Consider the following 21,782-nt stretch of genomic DNA (forward strand, 5'->3'; position numbering starts at 1 on the left):
GAGACCTCATCATGGCCTACAGCATTCTCACAAGTGGAGCAATAGGCACCGATCTGTTCTCTTCAGTGACCAGTGAGAGGATCCGAGGGAATGGAGACAAGCTGTGACAGGGGAGGTTCAGGCTGGATATCAGGAAGAGGTTCTTCCTCGAGAGGGTGGTCGCGCACTGGAACAGGCTCCCTGGGGAAGTAGTCACGGCACCAAGCCTGTCGGATTTTAAAAAGCATTTGGACTGTGCTCTTAGTCATATGGTCTGAATTTTTGGGTAGACCTGTGTGGTGTTATAAGTTGGACTCGAGGATCCTTGTGGGTACCTTCCAACTCTGGATATTATATGATTCTATGACATTATCTTTTTTAAATTATAGAGGTTTTTTGCCTGAAATATTCTATTATCAGCAACAAAGTAAGAAGTCAAGTCAGAACAGGAAAAAAAAAAAAAATATGGCTTTAAATTACAAGGGCAGTGGAAGAGCAGGGTGACATTACCCTGAGAGTACCTAGAAAGGAGCAGTGTGATGGTTGTTGGCAAACGTCTCAGAGAATGAAAGGAAGATAAGTGAAGATGAAGACCAGACAGGAAGAAGTGGCCCTACAGCCTGACATTGGAAGAGTGTAAAGAAGTGATGAGGAAATAGAAACCAGTCATTAACATTTATTTCCTGAAGAATACTGAAATAGACCAACCAAATATTTATGGAGCACACATTACATATCAAGGAAAAAAGCAGCAGTGACCATGAATATCTTGGGAACAAATTGTGACAAAGCAACCTATTTTTTTTTTCTTTAGGCTGGCTAACATGCCTTGCTGGAAGGGGGGAAACTGAACAGTAAATCTGCCTTGACTTTAATTATGCTTTTGGCTCATTTCACATAATATATTCAGCAGTGAGAAAAGGGAAAATAATCTCAGTGAAACTACTACAAAGTGAGGGCAGATTCTTGGGGGGGGGGAGGGGGGAGGGGAGGAGAAGAGTTTTTTAAGGCAAAAAATGTCAATTATTTGTTGTCAAACTGGAAGGATGAAGCAAACAGGGATTTGAAGGAAGCTATCCTATTTCTTCAGTTATTCACTGTTTCATGAATGAGCTTGTAAAGAAATAGCAGTTATTTGGGTCTGTATGTAGCTCTTATGCCATTTTGGGTATGGAGATCTGCTTTTGCTCAAAAAATCTGCCTTTTTATCAGAGTATTCCATGCAATAGTACCAGATTGAGGTCTCCTTTATTATTTCTACTTCACTATTTAAAACTTTGGGCGTAGCTCCAACTTCTCTCTGGTGGTTGGATACGCAGACCATTTATTAATTTACTGTTGAGAACAAGCTGGGAGAACTGAAAGTACAATGGGGAGAAAGCTGAAATGTAGAATTCTCCTGGCATGCTGGATGTGGAACTAGAACTGCACCCCACACCACTGGGCTGGCAGGAACAGGAGGATTTCTGTCTACAAAGTGTCAAAGTGGCTAGTCCAGCAGTCTTATTAGAATCAAAGAATCATTAGTGTTGGAAAAGACCTCCAAGATCATCTGGTCCAACCATCCCTCTACCACCAATATCACCCGCTAAACCATGTCGCTAAGCTCAATGTCCAAACTCCAGGGCAGACGCGTTCTGCAGCGGAGCAGGGCATCGGGACAGGCAGGGCTATTTTCCCGGCATCGAGGCCACTCGAGGCAGCTGCGGGAGCCGCCATGGCCCGGCTGCCCTCGTGGGGGATGCTGACGAGGCGTAGGCAGAGCCAGCAGCGCACCCTCCCCGGCCATTCAAAGGCAGCCCCTAGGGAGGGCGACGACCAGGGTGGGCAAACAGGGCAGAGCGGGGAGGGCAGGGGAGAGCAGGGAGGGCAGAGCGATCCCCCCACCCCTAAGAACTCATCTGACGGTTTTCTGTCACTAGGTAGGCTGCGATGGTCCACGCTAGGCTGAGAGCTCTCTAGAAAGTCCGTAGCCACCCAGACAGACTGCCCACTCAAAAATGCGGCAGTGCAGGTCTCTGGGTGCAGGGAGTGCCAGAGCCTGCTGCTGCCATCCGAGGGAGGCAGGGACACCGTGTGCGTGAGGTGCGAGCAGGTGGACGACCTGGTCCACCTGGTGGCAGAGCTCAAGGAGGAGGTGGAGAGGTTGAGGGCCATCAGGGAGTGCGAGCGGGAGATAGACTGGTGGAGCAACTCCCTGCAAGGCCTGAAGGAGAGGCACCGGGGGGAGACCCCCTGAAAGGGGGTGGACCCCCTGCCCGGTCACTATCGGGCAGAGGGAGGGGACCCAGGAGTGGAGGAGGAATGGAGACAGGTCCCTGCTTGACGTTGCAGGAAACGTCCCCCCCTACCTGCCCCACCTTCCCAGGTGCCCTTACACAACAGGTTTGAGGCCCTGGAGCTCAAGAGAGCAGTGGATGAGGATGGGTATAAAGTTTACCCAGGAAGCCTAGGGCGAGGAATTCTGCTCCACGCCTCAAGACTGCTCCGACCGAAAAGAAAGAAGGGTGATCATGGTGGGCAACTCCCTTCTCAGAGGAACGGAGGGCACTATCTGTCGGCCTGACCCTACCCATAGGGAAGTTTGCTGCGTCCCTGGGGCCCGGGTCAGGGATGTCGCCAGAAAGCTTCCCAACCTGGTTCGCCCCCCTGATTACTACCCGCTACTGATAGTCCAGGCTGGCAGTGATAACATTGATGAGAGAAGCCTGAAGGCTATCAAACAGGACTTGAGGGGGCTGGGACGGTTAGTGGATGGAGCGGGAGTACAGGTGGTGTTTTCGTCCATCCCTACAGTGGCAGGGAGGGGTTCAGAGAGGACACGGAAAGCCCACCTGATAAACACGTGGCTCAGAGGCTGGTGCCAACACAGAAGTTTTGGGTTCTTTGACCACGGGGCGCTTTACTCAGCACCCAGCCTGATGGCCACAGACGGGTCCCAACTATCCGCAAGGGGAAAACGGATCCTGGCCCAGGAGCTGGCAGGGCTCATTGAGAGGGCTTTAAACTAGGTGAGAAGGGGGACGGGGATAAAACAAAGCTTGTTGGAGGTGTGCCAGGGGGAACAGTGGCAATGCTGGGGGAGAAGGCTAAGGCCCAGCTGAAGTGCATTTACACTAATGCACGCAGCATGGGCAACAAGCAGGAGGAGCTGGAAGCCATTGTGCAGCACGCAGGCTGTGACTTGGTTGCCATCACGGAAACGTGGTGGGACCACTCTCATGACTGGAGTGCTGCAATGTCTGGCTATAGTCTCTTCAGAAGGGGCAGGCAGCACGGAAGGGGTGGTGGAGTGGCTCTCTATATTAGAGAGTGTTTTGATGTCGTCGAACTTGAGGCTGGGAATGACAAGGTTGAGTCGCTATGGGTTAGGATCAGCGGAAAGGCCAACAAGGCAAGCATCCTCATGGGGGTCTCTTATAGGCTGCAAAACCAGGATGAGGGGACAGATGAGGAGTTCTACAGGCAGCTGGCAGAAGTTGCAAAGTTGTCAAATTGTTCTTGTGGAGGACTTTAACTTCCCAGACGTATCCTGGAAGCACAACACAGCCCAGAGGAAGCAGTCCAGAAGGTTTCTGGAGAGTGTGGAAGATAACTTCCTGACGCAGCTGGTTGGCAAGCCTACCAGGGGAGGTGCCCCGATAGACCTTCTGTTCACAGAGAAGGACTGGTGGAAGATGTGGTGGTCGGGGGATGTCTTGGGCAGAGTGACCACAAAATGGTAGAGTTCTCTATTCTTGCGAAGTCAGGAGGGGGACCAGTAAAACTGCTGTCTTAGACTTCCAGAAGGCAGACTTTGGTCTGTTCAGGACACTGGTTGGCAGAGTTCCTTGGGAGGCGGTACTGAAAGACAGAGGAGCCCAGGAGGGCTGGGCGCTCTTCAAGAAAGAAATCTTAATGGCTCAGGAGCGGTCTGTCCCCACGTGCCCAAAGACGAGCTGACGTGCAAGAAGACCATCCTGGCTGAGCAGAGAGCTGTGGCTCGAGCTTAGGAGAAAAAAGAGGGTTTATAATCTTTGGAAGAGGGCAGGCCACTCAGGGGGACTATAAGGATGTTGCGAGGCAGCGCAGGGACAAAATTAGAAAGGCCAAAGCTCATCTGGAGCTCAATCTGGCTACTGCTGTTAAAGACAACAGAAAATGTTTTTATAAATACATCAACACAAAAAGGAGGACTAAGGAGAATCTCCACCCTTTAGTGGATGTGGGGGGAAACTTAGTTACCAGAGATGAGGAAAAAGGTAAGGTGCTTAACACCTTCTTTGCCTCAGTCTATAGCAGCAAAACCAGTTGTTCTCTGGATGCCCAGTACCCTGAGCTGGTGGAAGGGGATGGGGAGCAGAATGTGGCCCTCACAGTCCACGAGGAAATGGCTGGTGACCTGCTACAGCATTTGGATGTACGCAAGTCGATGGGGCCGGATGGGATTCACCCGAGGGTACTGAAGAAACTGGCGGAGGAGCTGGCTAAGCCGCTTTCCATCATTTATCGGCAGTCCTGGCTATCGGGGGAGGTCCCACTTGACTGGCGGCTAGCAAACATGACGCCCATCTACAAGAAGGGCCGGAGGGTAGACCTGGGGAACTACAGGCCTGTTAGTTTGACCTCAGTGCCAGGGAAGCTCATGGAGCAGATTATCTTGGGTGTCATCATGCGGCAGTTGCAGGGCAAGCAGGCGATTAGGCCCAGTCAGCATGGGTTTATGAAAGGCAGGTCCTGCTTGACGAACCTGATCTCCTACTATGACAAGGTGACACACTTAGTGGATGAGGGAAAGGCTGTGGACGTGGTCTACCTTGACTTCAGTAAGGCATTTGACACCATCCCCCACAGCATTCTCCTCAGGAAACTGGCTGCTCTTGGCTTGGACTGGCGTACACTTTGTTGGGTTAAGAGCTGGCTGGATGGCAGGGCCCAGAGAGTTGTGGTGAATGGAGTCAAATCCAGTGGGAGGCCGGTCACTAGTGGAGTCCCCCAGGGCTCAGTGCTGGGACCCATCCTCTTTAACATCTTCATCGATGATCTGGATGAGGGGATCGAGTGCACCCTCAGCAAGTTTGCAGATGACACAAAGTTAGGTGCGTGTGTTGATCTGCTCGAGGGTAGGAAGGCTCTGCAGGAGGATCTGGATAGGCTGGACCGATGGGCCGAGGCCAACGGTATGAAGTTCAACAAGGCCAAGTGCCGGGTCCTGCACCTGGGGCACAACAACCCCAAACAGAGCTACAGGCTGGGAGAGGAGTGGTTAGAAAGCTGCCTGGCAGAGAAGGACCTGGGAGGATTGGTTGACAGTCAGCTGAATATGAGCCAGCAGTGTGCTCAGGTGGCCAAGAAGGCCAGCAGCATCCTGGCTTGCATAAGAAACAGCGTGGCCAGCAGGTCCAGGGAAGTGATTGTCCCCCTGTACTCGGCTCTGGTGAGGCTGCACCTCGAGTACTGTGTTCAGTTTTGGGCCCCTCGCTTCAAGAAGGACATGGAGGTGCTCAAGTGAGTCCAGAGAAGGGCAGCAATTTGGTGAGGGGCCTGGAGAACAAGGCTCATAAGGAGCGGCTGAGGGAGCTGGGACTGTTTAGCCTGGAGAAGAGGAGGCTCAGGGGCAACCTTATTGCACTCTACAGGTCCCTGAAAGGAGGCTGTAGCGAGGTGGGGGTTGGTCTGTTCTCCCACGTGCCTGGTGACAGGACGAGGGGGAATGGGCTAAAGTTGCTCCAGGGGAGGTTTAGGTTGGATGTTAGGAAGAACTTATTTCCTGAACGGGTTGTGAGGCACTGGAATAGGCTGCCCAGGGAAGGGGTTGAGTCACCATCCCTGGAGGTCTTTACAAGACGTTTAGATGTAGAGCTCAGGGATATGGTTTGGTGGAGGGCTTGTTAGTGTTAGGTCAGAGGTTGGACTGAGTAATCTTGGAGGTCTCTTCCAACCTAGATGATTCTGTGATTCTGTAACTTTTCTTGAACACCCCCAGGGATGGTGACTCCACCACTTCCCTGTGTGACTCATTCTAACACCTGACTACTCTTTCTGAGAAAAAATGTCTTCTAATTTCCAGCCTAAGCCACCCCTGGTGAGGGGAGTTTTAATCCACAGATTTTATTTTTTTTTTTCTAAACAGAAATAGGGTAGGTAGTATATCTGCAAGAATACTTTGGGAAATACCAAAGATGACAAGAAATACCAGAGTTGGGAAGCAAACATTAGTCAGCAATATCATGGACTTCAAAAATAAATGTGAAAACAAAATCCGAAGTGAACACCATACCAGAAGGAATGACTATGAGTTTTGCACCCAGAGCACATGGAGTAACCCACTCTTTTCAGCCCCAAAAGTGCAATTTGGGGCACCTTCTGTAAGGAATCATGAAGACCTACTAGTAAAAGGAGAGCATAAAAATAACCATAAACTGTGAGGGTTCCTTTCAAGTACACAATCTTTTTGAGAGATATGGAGGTGTAATCCAGGAGAATTAGAACAGATTAACTTAATATCCTTCTGGGATGATTTGGATAAGCTGCTGTCTTTTAGTGTGGCAGGTGGACTACAAAATCTCTTGAGGTTCCTTCCATTCCTACTTCTTGTGTTTCTATCTAAACTTTCACATTAAACATATATTTTGTATCACTGTCCTGCACATTTCATTTCTTGTAAATGTATTTTGATATTCCTCATGTGTGCATAGAACAACGTCTTTTGTCTAGTGATGTAATGATATTTACTAACCAATAATGTGAGGTTTGAACTCATTGGTATTATTTTATTAATAATAAATACTGGGATCTTGGCAAAGACCTACCGTCATTCTTGGCCTTCCTGTATTTTCATCAAAAAATTGTAGTGCAGACTACATTTCTCAGGTATTAAAAATAAAGGTATATTTGTTTTTCTTGAACATCCTGGTTTGAAGCCAGGTGTTGGGTCCTACAAGGCTCAGGTCTTAGGATCACGCTGACTGTGAGCAGAAGTGTTCTTGCTGTGCACCTCCTTGGAGCTTGGATGCACACAGAGGATGCTACCATGAAGGTCATGTCTCTCCTTCTGGCCCCTGGAGCTACAAGGACCCCTGGAAGCTCAAATGGTAAGGCAGAGATGGGCGGCAGCCATGTGTGACCAGAGGCTGCTATTTAAATCAGCACATTTTATAGAAAGAAGGCTCTTCTCTAAGCTTGTCCTCCAACTACATTCTTTTGGCTCATAAAAGAAATTAGCTCTCTTCTGAAATAAAAGGCAGGGTCAGCAAGCTAACATCTGATAAAACATATTTTTCAGAAAATGCGTCATTAATGGTTGTTGTTTGCTGGAGGTAAAAATGGCCTGGCATTAAAGTGATTAGCTTTTCAAAAAATAAGTGACCATTTTATAATACTTAATACTTTGCTCCCAACAGCAAAACTGTGTCCTTCTGATGAATGAAGATGAAATAATTACTGATGTGGAAGCTATCTTTTTCTAATGGGTGAGTCACCTTGATCTGACGACTGTCAGTGTCAGGGGCACTGCGGAGGTCAGCAATAAATTTCTGTGGGGACCTGTAAGGGTTTAGTTCCCAGAACCTGGGGTAATTATGGGATAAGTTGTATAATAAAACCCAACATCATGCTGACCATTTGGAAATGGATCATCCTCCAGCTGTATACTGCACCTGGAAGGAGAGGCAAAAACATTTAAGCATTCAATTTGAAACATGGTCAAAAGCAGGTTTTCTGTACTCAAGGAATTTTTTCAGAAAACTGACCTCACTATCTTAGACGTGATCTCACTATCTAATGTTTCTTCTATTTTCTCATCAGATTGGTTTGTTTCAGTACTGCTTGTTTCTTGATGGCTGTAATGCCTAGCAGGGAAAGTTTCCCCTGGTTCTGTCAACCAGCATTGGCAGCATGCAGCCTGGATGCCACAGCCAATTATGCTGAGTGCTCAGGTTATTGCATATGACCCAAATCTCAGTATTCCATATGCAAAACAATTGGGCTTCATTGCTCCAGGAGGAGCAATACGGTGTGTAACTGCCATGTTCACTTTGGGTCACAGAACAATCTTGAAGGGCAAAATGCATCAATTCCAGCCCAGTGAAAGTCTCAGTTTTCAGAACAGGAATGTGTTTAGAAAAAAACCTGGGAACAATGCGAATATGCTCTGTTTCTGAGACTTTTTTCTCTTGCACCATGTGCCATCTCGTATTTCCATGGAGGTTTTCCATTGTCCTGGGATGCTGAGAGTCCAACACAGCTGTGCTCAGCTTCTGATTTCTAGAGTGGCTCTTCCCCTGGCTTACCCTGGGGACTGACTTACCCAGTGGCAGCTGAATGCACCTTCAGCAGGCCCTAAAACTCACCAGTTTGAGAAAACAGCTGAAAACAAGAACAAACACGGCCATGTTAGGTAGATCCACCAACATCTATGAACTGTACTTGGGATGAAACAGCCAGCTTGTGAGGCTTCTGCACCACAGGCTGGCAGCTGCTGTACTCTCATTTTCCTGGCAACAAATTATACTAGAAATAATAACAGAAAACAAGATTTTGGGAAAAACTCACTTGTTCAGGGTCAAATACCTCAAGCTTCTAAAAGATGGCCATCTAGTTGCATATAGTTAACTTCCCTATCCAGTGGAGGGTCAGGTACTGTCAGGAGCTTACCAGGTTGATGCTATGCATCATAAGATGGGACAAAAACAACCCCTTTGAGATGCCTATTTCTCCCCCATAACTATGAAGGGAGACAGCTAGCCCCAATGCCAGAAAAGTGATGTGCATGATGCTGTGTCTTTAACAGAGAGACGTCATATATGCAGAAGAATCCATATGAAGATGTTAATACCCTTCCTGCTTTGGTCAGAAGAAAATAGTTTAATTTGAAAAAGTTCCTAAATATGATGGCCATGTAAAAAAGAGCAGATCTGCACCAACACACTCGCATCCTGAATCACACCATCTCTTCTGCGAGATGGCTGCCACAAGGACATGACCCAGTGCTGCACCTGCTGGACATGCTTCAGATGTTCAGTGGGGTGCCCAGCAGAGACCCCGTCCTGGCCACTGGCACCCCATTTTCAAAGCCACTTCGTCTACCTCTGCTCCATCAGCTTGAAGATGGGTCTGTCACCGGTGTTTGCGTGTTCATGCCCACGCAGATCCAGACTAGACTGTCCGAGGAGCCTGGAAATCACCTCAGCTCACCTGAGACCCTTGGAGTCCAGAGGCTGAGCTACTGCCTGGGCATCACCACCTCTGTGGGTCTCCACTGGATCCCCACCAGATTCAGCACAGGCACCAGGTACTCCTCGCACCACCCCTAGGTACACGCCAGCACGCAGGACAGGCAGCGCAGGATACGCGTGCATGGAGGGTCTGTAGCTGCAGCTCAGTGCAGGCACAGCTGAACAACCTTACAGCTGGCATTTGGCACTTTGTGGTGGCACGCGGCTCATTGCAGGCAGAGGGTGTCTCCCGAGATGCTGGGAGCTCGCGGGCAGCTGGCGCCTGTGAGCGGTGCTGTGTCAGGGCTGGACGTGCGGCGGTGCACAAGCTGTCTGGTGCTTCCCGAGTCAGGGGTGTCTGTGCAGAAGTTGCTTTCAGGCAGAACAACGTGAAGCAAGTATGGGATGGCTCAGGGGAAAAGAAATATTGTTGTTTTTTCATCTAGTCTCAGTCATAAAGTTCCCTCGTTCTCTGTGCAACGGGCAAGTTGTTTTCTCCGTGCAGGTCATCACAAACCAGGCTTAGCCCAAACACACCGCTCGCTCACATCGTGCTACTCCGGAACGGCAGCAGCCCCTTAATTTCGTTTTGTGTTTATGCCCATGCTGTTGAGATCAGGATGGCAGCTCACCTACGCTGCTGAGTCCAAGGCCAGCCCTACCAGCAGGGATTTCTCCAGGTGTGTTTGCTTCCTGCCTGCCTCCAGAACAGTCGCAGATTCCAGGGCAGAGGCCCGAAAGCAGCAGGGATGGGTAACCACTGGAAGAAGCTGGTGGAAACATGAGGAACGTGCTGCATTCTCCAGCTTTTGGGATGCATAGAATTTGACTGAATGACTTCTTGGAAGGTGCTTTGGAGAAAAGCAAGCTGCTGGGTTCAATACAGGCCATGTTAGCTGTCAGAGAGCATATGAGTGAATGATCAGCCTAGAAAGGATTCTAGCATACACAAAATGTCATTTCTGCCAGTTTCCCTGTATGACTGTAAGCCAGAGTTCACTGAAGCACAATACTGAAGGAGCTCTGCATGAGGGCAGAGATCATACAGCTGGCTTTGAGCAGCGAAGGGAATGCTCAAGGAAATATTTCAGGAATAGTATATTAAGACTTCTCAGAACATTCTCCCATATCTGACTGGTTTTCATCCCAGCTGTCAGTGCAGGTGGAAGCTGCATGCACAACCTGGAAAGAGGCACGTGAGCGCTGTGCCACACTGATGGTGGGGACGACATACACGGTGGTGCTGGGACAGAAGGCACTGAGGTGGCGGCCCTCTCGCTGTGACACTCAGCTCCCCTTGCACAGCCTTCAGCCCAGAGCTCGTGCCCCAGCTGCTGCTGTGGGGCTGCTGCCAGCGGATCCTGCCATTGGCTCCGGTGTGCAGCTGGTGTGTGGCTGCAGTCAGCCCCTTTGGTCCCCTCTCCTCGGTTTCCACCCTCCCCTTTGCCAACACTTACTGCTTCCCCTCAGTCTGTTTTGCATTGTCCCATAGGACCCCCAGATGTCCCAAATCTTTATGTCCACCATTTTATTTCTCTTACTAGCTACAAAGGCCAGGCTGACCCTCTCCAAAGTTGTGCTTGGAGTTTAACCATCAGTTAGCAACTGAAGAGTTTGCCTTTGCTCATCCCCATTACCTGTCAGGTTTTTTTCTGTCTTTGGTTTTGGTTTTGGTTTTGGTTTCTCCTTTCCCTGTTACTTCCTATCCCCTCTGAGCTGAAAAGGTCTTGATCTGACAGCCTTCAGCTGCAGATGCTGTCACCTTCCACATATTCTTATGGGCACTGGAGGGACTTTGGAAAGAGCCAACAAAACTGAACAAAGGTAAGGTTAAAATAATCAAAATAAATGCACAATTAATAAATAAACCAAGGCCAAGGTAAAAATAACCATGCAAGGAAGAATGGTGCAAGAGAGGGCTCTCCAGTCTGGAAGGGAGGTGACTGGAGGCTTGGGGAATGGCTCTGTAGGATCAGGAGTGTCTTGAAGAGGACATTTGGGTCTAATTGTTTGCTGTCTCTTTCAATACAAGAGCTAAGAAGCATTAAATAAAATAGCAGGTGGCAAATTTAAAACCAATTACAGGAGGTGTTTTTCACTCAACAGGATTAAGCTTTGGAACATTTTGTCAGAGTGAACTGCAAACTCCAGAACTCTGCAGGGGCTCAACCGAGCAATAAGACAAAAAAATCCATTAAGTGATACTCAACACAAAATAGTGCTCCCAGTTCAGGATGTGCCAAAGCCTCAGACTGATGGGGGTTCGCAGAGCAATGCTTCCCCCCCCCCCCCCCCCCCCCCCCCCCCCCCCCGGGCGGGTGGGGGGGGGGGCCCCCACCCCCCCCCCCCTCCGCACCCCCTGCACCGCCGAGCTCCCCGAAGGAGCGCTGAGCTCCCCCAGGTCTTGTTCACCCCCTGATTTTGCAGACAACTGGCCTTCCACCCCAGCCAAGGACAGCAAGAGCCTGGAGCTTACAGGGGGTCCAGCCCCATGGAGGACCACCAAGCATGTGACAAGGAGACAGGACACCAGGCTGGGGGATCCATGGAGCTCGAAATGTGGGCGGCCTGGGGTGGGCGAAGCAGGCTCCCAGCCGCTGCCTCCTCCCAGCTCACAGGGAGGTGCTGGTCTGTGGTGGCCCCAGTGAGAAAGGTGCTCAGACCCTGTGAAGTGTCATTTGGAATGCTATTTATCAGGGCCATGGCAGTAAGGAGATGACCCTACTGATGATCTCACATCCCTTCGGGTGCTGGGAATCCTGAGTGGAGCAGCATCAAGTGCCCATCTGGTCAACCCGCAGCACACCATGTAGATCCCTTCTGAGGAAGGGTTACCCCATTTTGAACTTCAGAGTTATTACAGGAAACTACATGCCCAAAACCAGAGCTTCAGCAAGGGCCCTTGATGCAGCAGAAAGAAAATGGGAGGAAGGGACTGTGGAGCCCCAGAACACACGGAAGCAAAGAGGAGTCACATAAAGCATTTGTGTGCACCAGTACCATGCTTTCAGCTGGTGCACAGCTGGCTTGCAGGTGAATGGAGCAGATAAACACATTGGTCTCAGCTGGCCACAGCACATTAATGAGCTTTAATGCCATGGAAATCTAGGAGCTGGTGGGACTGGTCCTGGCTCTGCCCACCCCAGATTGCCCACCCCACTCCCACACAATGGTTGTAGCAGGTCCTGGATCTGCTGCTTGGCATCACCCAGCAGACAGCAGCAATCTTTTCTTACATGCACAGGCGAAGCCAGGGCTCGGGGGCTTATTTACACCCAACACTGCCTTGGGTTGCAAGAAAGCAACCCATAGAAGGAGGTTTCTGATGAGAGTCTGCACAGCTCCCTGCACAGGGGGCACTTGATCCCTAATCCTTGTGGACACTGCTGCCAGGCTGAATTTGGTTCAACTAGAACCGAAGGCCGGTTTGGCTCTGATTCCCTATTGTTTCTGTCTGTTCCCCCAAGTACTTTCATTTGAGGTCCCTGGGGGCAGTTCAGAGACCTCATAAGCAGCTCTTTGTAGGCTGAGCCTGGCTCAGGCTTCCTCGCTGCTGTCAAAACCGAGCCTTGGCAGCAGACCTGGGTGAGTTCCTGAAATATGAAGGGCAGGAGCATGGCCACGAGGATTCACATCTACTCAAATGGCACTTAGAGAGCCTGGCTGTGATGCTCAGAGGTGTGGCTGCATGGTACTCAAGGGCAAGGTAAGGAAATAGTGTTTAATCTCTTCTCTTTGTTCTAATTAATGTTAATTCATGTGGGGTTTTCCTGTAGTTACAGAAGAGTTGGAAAATATTAGATCAGAAAGGTTCGCTGCGGTGCTTTATCCTGTCAGACTGCATCGCCTCGCAGAAGAATTTCATACCAAATTTACTCATCAAGCCCATCATGTGGGCTTCAGATTAAGCATGCATCTCAGAAGAATTTCTGTTCCTAGCTTTACAATTCCAAAAGATTCATCAATGTCAGTTTTTATTTTCAGATTTTGCTAACTAGCATTATCTCATTTCAGTCCAATTTCCGTGTAACTTCAGTTTCCAGTTACCAGGTCACGCTGTGCTTGTGGGTTATATTGAAGCGTCATCTCTGTCGACCACGCACAGACTGGTGGACAATTTTTAGATTAATTCAGCTTTTATTTTACCCATCACACACTCTAAACTAAATGATCCCTTCAGTGAAAGATTTGTTTCACCAGAGAATAAGAAAAAAAAAAAATTTTTTTTTTTTTTTTTTATATATATATATATATCTGTGCAAGGTTTGTTCCGTGTCAGTGCTATTCCTGAAGTTTCAGGGCCTCCAAGTCCCTAGGAAGATCTCTCATTTGCAGCAGTGAGTTTTTACACAGAGGTTCAAGGGTTTCTGTTCAGAAGACATTCAGCAGCAAACATTGCATCTCTGGTTCCCTGTCTCGCACACAAGCACCAGCTGCCCTGTCCGGGCTATTCCCATGTTCATAATCTGGGGCACTCTGCACTGGCACAAGATTTATTCCTGCTCATCTCTTTCTCTGAAAGCTTCTTTTCTGGGCTGATAACCTCAGGTAAAATTTGTATTGAATTTATATTTTAAATTTTCTCAAGTCATTATTCATTCCTTATTTATTAGATGAACAATTACAAGTTTTGTTAGATAACGAGTCATATTTCCAGTGGGGGGGGGAAATCAAACATCCTCAGTACTGTAATTCACCTCCCAAGACAAAATCTGAATTACAGCAGGTAGGAAAGTCTAGCTCACTGCTGGATGGCCAGGTGTGATTTATTCAATATTTATGACTTTAAATCAGCCATAGTTAAAAATAATAATAATAATAAAAATAATGTTAGGAACTTCCAACATACTGAGATGGGTGATAAATTTCTAAATTGTTTGATGCTTTGTTGTAAATTTATCTCTCTTTTATTGATATTTTATTCCATAGCCACAAAAGAAAAGGCAAAAATAATCAGCAGTACATTATTAACCACTGCTATGAATGTGGGTAATTTATTTAATTACATCATTTAATGTATAGCTACAGGTATGTTTGTTTTCTGGCCAGTGGGCAGTACACCCTGAGCCAGGAGGTCTAGTGGTTGGTGGTGGGGAGGTTGGCATTAGATGGCCTTTAAGGTCCCTTCCAAACCAAACCATTCTATTATTCTACGATACCCATATTTTTGAGGGTTTCTTATTTCAATGCAGATGCTCCCAGATCCATCATGTGGTCATCCAACAGCTCCAACACCTGCCATTCTGCATTTATCCTGACGGACATCCCACTTCTGGAGGCTGACCATGTCTGTCTCTCCATTCCCCTCACTTGTCTTTACATTGCATCCCTTGTGGGGAACTGCACAATCCTCTGTCATCATGGTTGAATCCATCAGCTATGTAACTTTAAAATATAGTCCATGATCTTTTATTCTGTGATTTACCATATAATTCTCTGTACTCCATGGTGTGTTGTATTTCCACTGTAAGCTGAAGAAGCTCATGCTCTAAAAAAACATAAATATGATTATGTGTTTTTTTTCTCTTACTAACTTTCTCTAACTTACTCAAGTGTTTCTAATGAGTACTCTAATCAAGAACTAAACCCCAGTCTAGGAAATAATTCAACATCTGGTTAAACCTAAGTACCAGATATGGAGCCTTTGGGAACCAAGCAAAGCACAAGTCTTAAATGCTTCTCTACCCTACCTAATTGTGGGTGACAGCAGCAGTCTTGGATGAATATTTGCCCACTCTTCTTTCATGGATGCTCAAGTCTAGCTTGGGGTGTATAGTCTTACCTGCCAAGCAACTCCTAGGTAACATCATCAGAAATACCATATAAGGCTAGGATGACTTACATAACATATCAGAAACATCAAATTTGGATAGCGATGTAGCAGAACTGAAGCCAATAGAGAAAAAAGTAATTAGAGGCAGGTTGTTCATTTGAGAGAGGACTGGAGTGGAGAAAGATAGAGTCAAAGGTCATGACAAGTAGGGTCAAAAATAGTGAAAGAGATAAAAAACACATGCAAATGATGTGTCTGGAGCTGTCCAGGGTAACTGGACAACTCTGCACTTGATCCCTGTATCTAGAGAAGAACCAGAAAACAAAAAAACGTTCCACAAGAGTCACAGCTGTTCCTGTGCTCAGGCAGCCTTGGGGAGACAGGCAGCTTTCCCCAGCTAATGGAGAAAAGCCTGGTGAATGGCTCAGGGCAGCCCGGTACCACCCCGCCAGCATCTACCCAACACTTCCTAACAGAGGGGTTGCTAAATGGCTTACTTTGATGGTACACCACAAATACTCTCAAATCACGAAGCTGCGATGACTGCTACAAAGCCATGCAGATGTGCACTCACTCTCCCCACCCTCCCTTTCCTGTCTCCACGTGTTTCATGTGCACTTCAGCAGGAAGAAATATTGTGCAGTGGACTTTGAGTAGCTGGTTCTGCAAAGAATTTCCTTCTAGTAAAATTTATAAGGTCCATGGTGTTATAAATTATTTTAATGACATATCGAATACCTTTGGTTACTTTATGCAAGGAAATAAGTCATTTGAGACATTAAGAGCATCTGAGAACTCATCAGTGGTGGTGGATACACGAGAAGTGTTGCATTGAAGCAGTTATTGATCTTGATTGTTCAGAATAAAAAGTTAAAATGGAAAACAATTTTTATGATTGAAAGCTATAATATCCTTAAGAGTAAACATGCTTCCAGTCTGATGAACAAGCACTGGGTATATGCAGCATCCTATACCCAAAGTATGCTACAGCCCAAATTTACCTTACACTTGTAACCTAATCAAGAGCTTCTTTTGGAAAGCTGTGCCTACTCGTGGGAAGTGGGATGACGGTGCCATGGGTCCCTGAAGCAGACAGATTCCCTGCAGGTCTGTGGCAGTATGATGGGTCATATTTGTGAGGTGCCAGATGAGGGGTTGACTCCACACATATTTTGTTGAGAACTGTTTTCCTTTATTTTTTCTTCCCCAATATGTTAAATGTGCCTGCGCAAACAAGTTTATACACTCCAGTTAAGTGGCTCAAATCTTAATGTCTTCTTAGATCAAGATTCTCAGGCCCCTGTCCCATGGAGCTTTTAAAATTTCCAATGACTTTTGTTCTGCCCTCCATGAGGAAGAATTTTTCCTTGATTGTCCAAGTGAATTTTCCCCTATTTCAACTTTCATCCACGACTTCTTGTGTTTTCATCTCTGATGAGTCTGACTCCATTTTTTCTGTAATCTCTTCCAAGTATTAGAAGACTTAATTAGAAACCTCTTTTGACTTCTTCTGGCTACACAAACCCAGTTGTTTCAGCCTTTCTTTGTCATGAGCTCCAGCCACCTGACCATCTTAGTAGTCTCACCTGGATTTGCTCCGGTTCAGCAATGTTACTTTTGCTTTTATGGAAGGATCCAAAACTGGCCAAAGTACTCCAGATGCAGTCACCCACATGCTGATTAAAGGGAAAAATCTCTTTCCTTGACCTGGTGGTTGCACTACTAGGAATGCTGCCCAATATGCAGCTGGTCTTCATTGCTGCAAGGGCATGCTGAGGGCTCACGTCCCACCTGCTTGCTGTCCACCAGACCCTTTATGAAAAATTGCTGTCCAGCCATTCAGTCCCAGACAGTACCGATGTAAGGGCTGTTCTGTCCCAGGTGTGGGAATCTGCGTTTTTGTTGAACCTCAACCATTCTGTGATTCTGTAACCTCATGGAATGTAGCCAAGCACTTCCAGGTGAGCTTTCTCACTGTTTTGACAGCGACCAACCCTGCAAAGTGGTAAGAGCTCAACCCTGATTCAGTGGCTAATGAATGCCCCCACCAGAGGTTGGTGAGTGCCTAAGCACGTCAGAGAGCCCGTCTGCCCAGCTCGTGTCTCTTTCTGCACTTCACATGTTCAGGTAATGAACTCTGAACTGCAGCAGTACCAAATCCTGCAAGGCTCAGTGTGTCCCAGGGAGGGGAGATGCTGAGACGGGCTGTGACTCCAGCAGCTCCTCTCTAAGGAGTGTTATTTCAGGCACACAGACAAGCATATATGCCTTAGTCATGATGACTCACACCTGATACAGAAACAGAAGTGAGAAAGTCTTAATTCTGGAAGAAATGATTCATTAGCATAGGACTATTATTTATTGCTATCTTTATGTTGCCTAAGAGGAATGCAACAGGCACTATTCCAATGTGTATTTGCTCTCTTACTTGCACCTGGACAGAGGAGGTTAAATGGGTTCTATTGCCTAGCATCCATTAGGTTGAAAGGCTTGGCTTCTAAAGTCCATTAAATACCCCTGAAAATTTCTGCCTAAAATGTGAAAGCCACAGCCCTGCTAATTGTTAAGCTTCATCCTCAATGGGGAAAACTCTCAAAGAATACAAGTGATGATCCAGCAGCTTGCCGCTTCATCCTCGTTGAAGCAGCACTGGTGGGATTTCTGCCACCTAGCGGAGCAGAACCACGTCCCACTGCGCAGGAGTCCCCGTTAGGACCAGGAGGTAAGGCTGTAGGCTTCCCTGAGGGTGACAAACCACAGGTCTCATTTCCCTGCCTCACCAGGGCAGAAGCTGCTCCGCACTGGGGCTATCCCTCATCCGTGTCACTGAAACCAGGAGCCTGGTCTTGTAGCCTGGAGAAGACAACTCCTTGGAAGTGGCGTGTCTTGTCCCGGGTGCCCCTTCTTTCCGCAGGGAGATGGTGTGTGGGCTCATTCCCAGGAGCGCTGCATTCCCATGCCATGCCAGGGTGCCGCCCAACCTGTACCAGTGCTACTCCTGTACACAACCCAGCACGGAGAGCTGTGCGGGCACAGCTGGCTTTGGTGCCTATGCTTTATTCCTGCATTGCCGGTGAGCCATGGAGGCTATATGGAGACAAAGTTGTATGCATCCTCCAGTCGCTGCAGTATCTACAGGGTAAGCCTATGGTACAAGGATGCTGAAAGGTTAAGATGTGCTCTGGGACCAGTCAGAGCATGGGTTTTACACGCGGAAACTTGAGCTCTCCTGGAGCCCCCATCCAACTCCAGCACCCAGGGTGTTGTTGCAAGGATGTGATATGAACACATAACAGGCATCTGAGGGCCAGGATTCCTCTCTTGCATATTGGCTGTAACAGCCAAACCACCCTTGAGACATGGAGCTTAGTTTTCTGGCACTTTTAATTCCAGCTTTCAACGGGAGTTAGGAGCACTCCAACTGTGAGATGGTTTTGCTTTGTTTCTAAAGCTTATAATCAGGACAATGTGTTTTTGGGGGGTTTAACCTCTCATCAGGAATAATTTTTCCAAGGCCAAACTGAAGGGGGTGCCTTGCCATCATTCCTCGGGAGGAGTTTCTTTGAATCTACCTCTCCTCCCCCCTTCTCAGGTCCTTAGTGTCTGCCAGGTGAACTGGCCTGGGGAAATGTAATGCAGCCTGGAAGAGCCACCTGGCCTCTGTAGTCCCCCAGGCAGAGAAAACAGGGTGATGTGTAGATGGGGCACTGACTGCCCAGTACAAGACTTTCTCTCCCAAGCCATTACAAGTAAGGTCACACTCATAAAACCATAGAATCATAGAATATCCTGAGTTGGAAGGGACTCACAAGGATCATCAAGTCCAACTCCTGGCACCGCGCAGGTCTACCCAATAGTTTAGACCTTGTGACTTAGTGCACAGTCCAAACGTTTCTTAAATTCATACAGGCTTGGTGCAGTGACTACTTCACTGGGGAGCCTGTTCCAGTGCGCAACCACCCTCTCAGTAAAAAATCTCCTCCTGATATCTAGTCTAAACTTCCCCTGCCTCAGCTTCACCCCATTCCTGCAGGTCCTATCACTGGTGTTTATGGAGAATAGGTCACCCGCCTCTCCACACCCTGTCGTGAGGAAGTTGTAGACCGCGATGAGGTCCCCCTCAGCCTCCTCTTCTCCAGGCTGAACAGGCCCAGCGACCTCAGCCGCTCTTCATACGTCATCCCCTCCAGGCCCTTCACCATCTTTGTCGCCCTCCTCTGGACACTCTCCAACAGTTGAATGTCCTTTTTGTACTGTGGTGCCCAGAACTGCACACAGTACTCAAGGTGAGGCCGCACCAGCACATAGTAGAGCGGGACGATCACTTCACTTGCCCTACTAGTGATGCCATGCTTGATGCGGGGCTGCTCTCCAGTGTCTCGTCCCCCAGTCTGTACGTATAGCCAGGGTTGCCCCATCCCAGGTGCAGGACCCGGCACTTGCTTTTGTTAAACTTCATGTGGTTGGTGATTGCCCAGCTCTCCAACCTGTCCAGATCTCTCTGCAAGGCCTTTCCACCCTTGTCCAAGTCTACAACTCCTCCAAGTTTGGTGTCATCAGCAAATTTGCTCAAAACACCTTCTGTAAATGATCCAAATCATTTATAAAAACATTGAAGAGGACTGGCCTAAAATAGAGCTTTGAGGGACCCCACTAGTGACCATCCTCCAGCCTGATGTGGCCCCATTTACCACAACACTTTGAGCCCTGCCCGTCAGCCAATTGCTCACCCATCAGATGATGTTTTTGTCTAGTTGTATGCTGGACATTTTGTCCAGTAGGATCCTACAGGAAACCGTGTCAAAAGCCTTGCTGAAGTCCAAGAAGATCACATCAGCAAAAAGACATCCACTGTCTTTCCCCTTCCCTGCTCACAACAGCTATGCTGCTGGGCTGTTTTCAGGGCCACCAGACTCTATCAGGATGAGGAAGGTACAAGACAACTATTGATTGTTCCTGAATTTTTTTTTTCAGGCTGAATGACTGATGGACCAGAGGACAATGAGCAATGATAGTAAGTGGGTCCTTCCCAGGCTGTAGTAGGTTGCCTGGGAGCAGGGAATGTTAATGTCCCTGCTGTCCTGAGAGAAAGGAGCTGCTCAGGCAGCACCATGGCTCCGAAGCCCACAGGGTGCCAGGCAGGGGCCAGGCCAGGCTCTGCAGGAGAGGGGAAGGGACGTGGGTGTGCAGGTGGGAGGGCAGGAGGGAGCAGAGGTCCGGGGTCCTGTTGTGTAGGGGCAGCAGGAAGCTGTGTGAGTCACAGGCTCGTGTCCTAATTGGGGGATAGGCGGTGACTCTGCTCCTGCTTGGTCATTCAGAAGGTGCAAGTACTCTGCCTGGGGAGATGGGGCTGATGCTGCAGCTGCTGACGGAGCTGTGAGCTCACTGGGGCGTCAGAGCAGTGAGGAGCGTGTCCCAGTCTGCTCGGCAGTGTTCACATCACGCGCACACATGCGATTTCCTCACCATCCCTGCTGAAACCTGGGGCATGCCCCATCCCCAGTGTATGTGTGGCTGAAGTTCCCACAGGCACAAAAGACTGCTGCCACTGCATTCCTGGGGAGCCAGGCTCTCAGCCCATGCCTCTGAGAGTAAAGGTATTTTCCTTCATTTTGCATAAAACTAGAGCACACACTGACTCCAAGAGTTAATGACTGCTGTGTTTCTTTACCAGTGACAGCGTGGAGGCTGTCCTCCTCTGGAGTCGCCTCTTCTGCCCCCTCTCCACCATTTCCAGTTCCACTGCGGAGAACTGCACCTTTCTGCATCATAAAACCAACACCTCCGTCATCCTCTGTGATCCTTCTTTCCCTCAACAGCCTTGGAGTCTCACGCTCCACACTGCCTACAGGGCTCAGCACCTTCAGTTTGACTCCTGAGAAGTCAGCTTCAGCTGAAGTCAGCCCGCCTGGGGCATCATTTCTCCGTGGTTTGGCAGCGGATCTCTAAGTGGGCTTCCAGTAAACCCCAGTGCCTGACCGGCCTGAAAATATCTCTTGGTCTGTAGACTCAGCCATTAGACAACAGCATTATCCACGTTTCTTTCTATATTGCAGGGATCATTTGTTTTTAATGTGCATTTTACCCCTACTTTATACTCTTGAATTCTGGCAGATGTGAAATACTACAGCTGCCTTGTACATGAAATCAATGTAAACACAATGAGAATATGACGAGAGAAGATGAAGGTTAGTACATTATTAAACAATATTTCCTGCGTGATATTTGGAGGCAAAACCTATTTGTTTATTTATTTTTATTACATTACCTGAGAGGCTGCACTTAAAAATTCAGAGTGGCGTACTACCCATGAAATTGGTATCTGTTACACACTATTTTCTCCTGCTCAGTGGAATGAATTTCTCATTTTGTTGCCCAAGTTGTTGGCTCACACGATTCTGTGATGCCAACTTTTATGTCTTACCTTTACATAGTTTAAAAAGAGAAAAGAAGAAAAAGTTAAAAGTATTGTTATGTTGTTTGTTAGGTAGTAGATCTGAAAGAAAATTTGGCTTTTCATTTCACGGTTCAGAATTTAATCACTTGTCAAAATATAAGTTAAAATATTTTAAACCAATTCTGTTTTAGATTTCTTCTTCTGACAACAAGCAGCCTGAAAACAGAGTTTAAAGTAACCCAAAATATTTGATTTCACTTGCAATGATAAGAAACTGCAGCATCATACATAACGTAGACAGAAGAACATAATCTCCTACAAAGGCAGGTGATTTCAGCCTTCTTTCCTTGATCACTCAATAGAGATGCAAAGAGGTGAACTGCGGCACAGCGCACACAAACGCTCTATGTACCCATCTTTTGTGAATGGTTTGGGGCTT

At 47.9% G+C, this 21,782-nt stretch overlaps 1 long non-coding RNA gene across 1 annotated transcript; it reads left to right on the forward strand.

Moving 5' to 3' along the window:
* Nucleotides 1–6,073: 6,073 nt before the first annotated feature.
* On the forward strand, nt 6,074–8,859 carry LOC118169644. The gene is made up of 2 exons (XR_004752212.1): nt 6,074–7,052; nt 7,362–8,859. It is a non-coding gene; the product is annotated as an uncharacterized LOC118169644 (long non-coding RNA).
* The last annotated feature ends 12,923 nt before the right edge of the window (nt 8,860–21,782 follow it).

Source organism: Oxyura jamaicensis, chromosome 1, assembly GCF_011077185.1.
Source record: "Oxyura jamaicensis isolate SHBP4307 breed ruddy duck chromosome 1, BPBGC_Ojam_1.0, whole genome shotgun sequence".
NCBI classification, from domain to species: Eukaryota; Metazoa; Chordata; class Aves; order Anseriformes; family Anatidae; genus Oxyura; species Oxyura jamaicensis.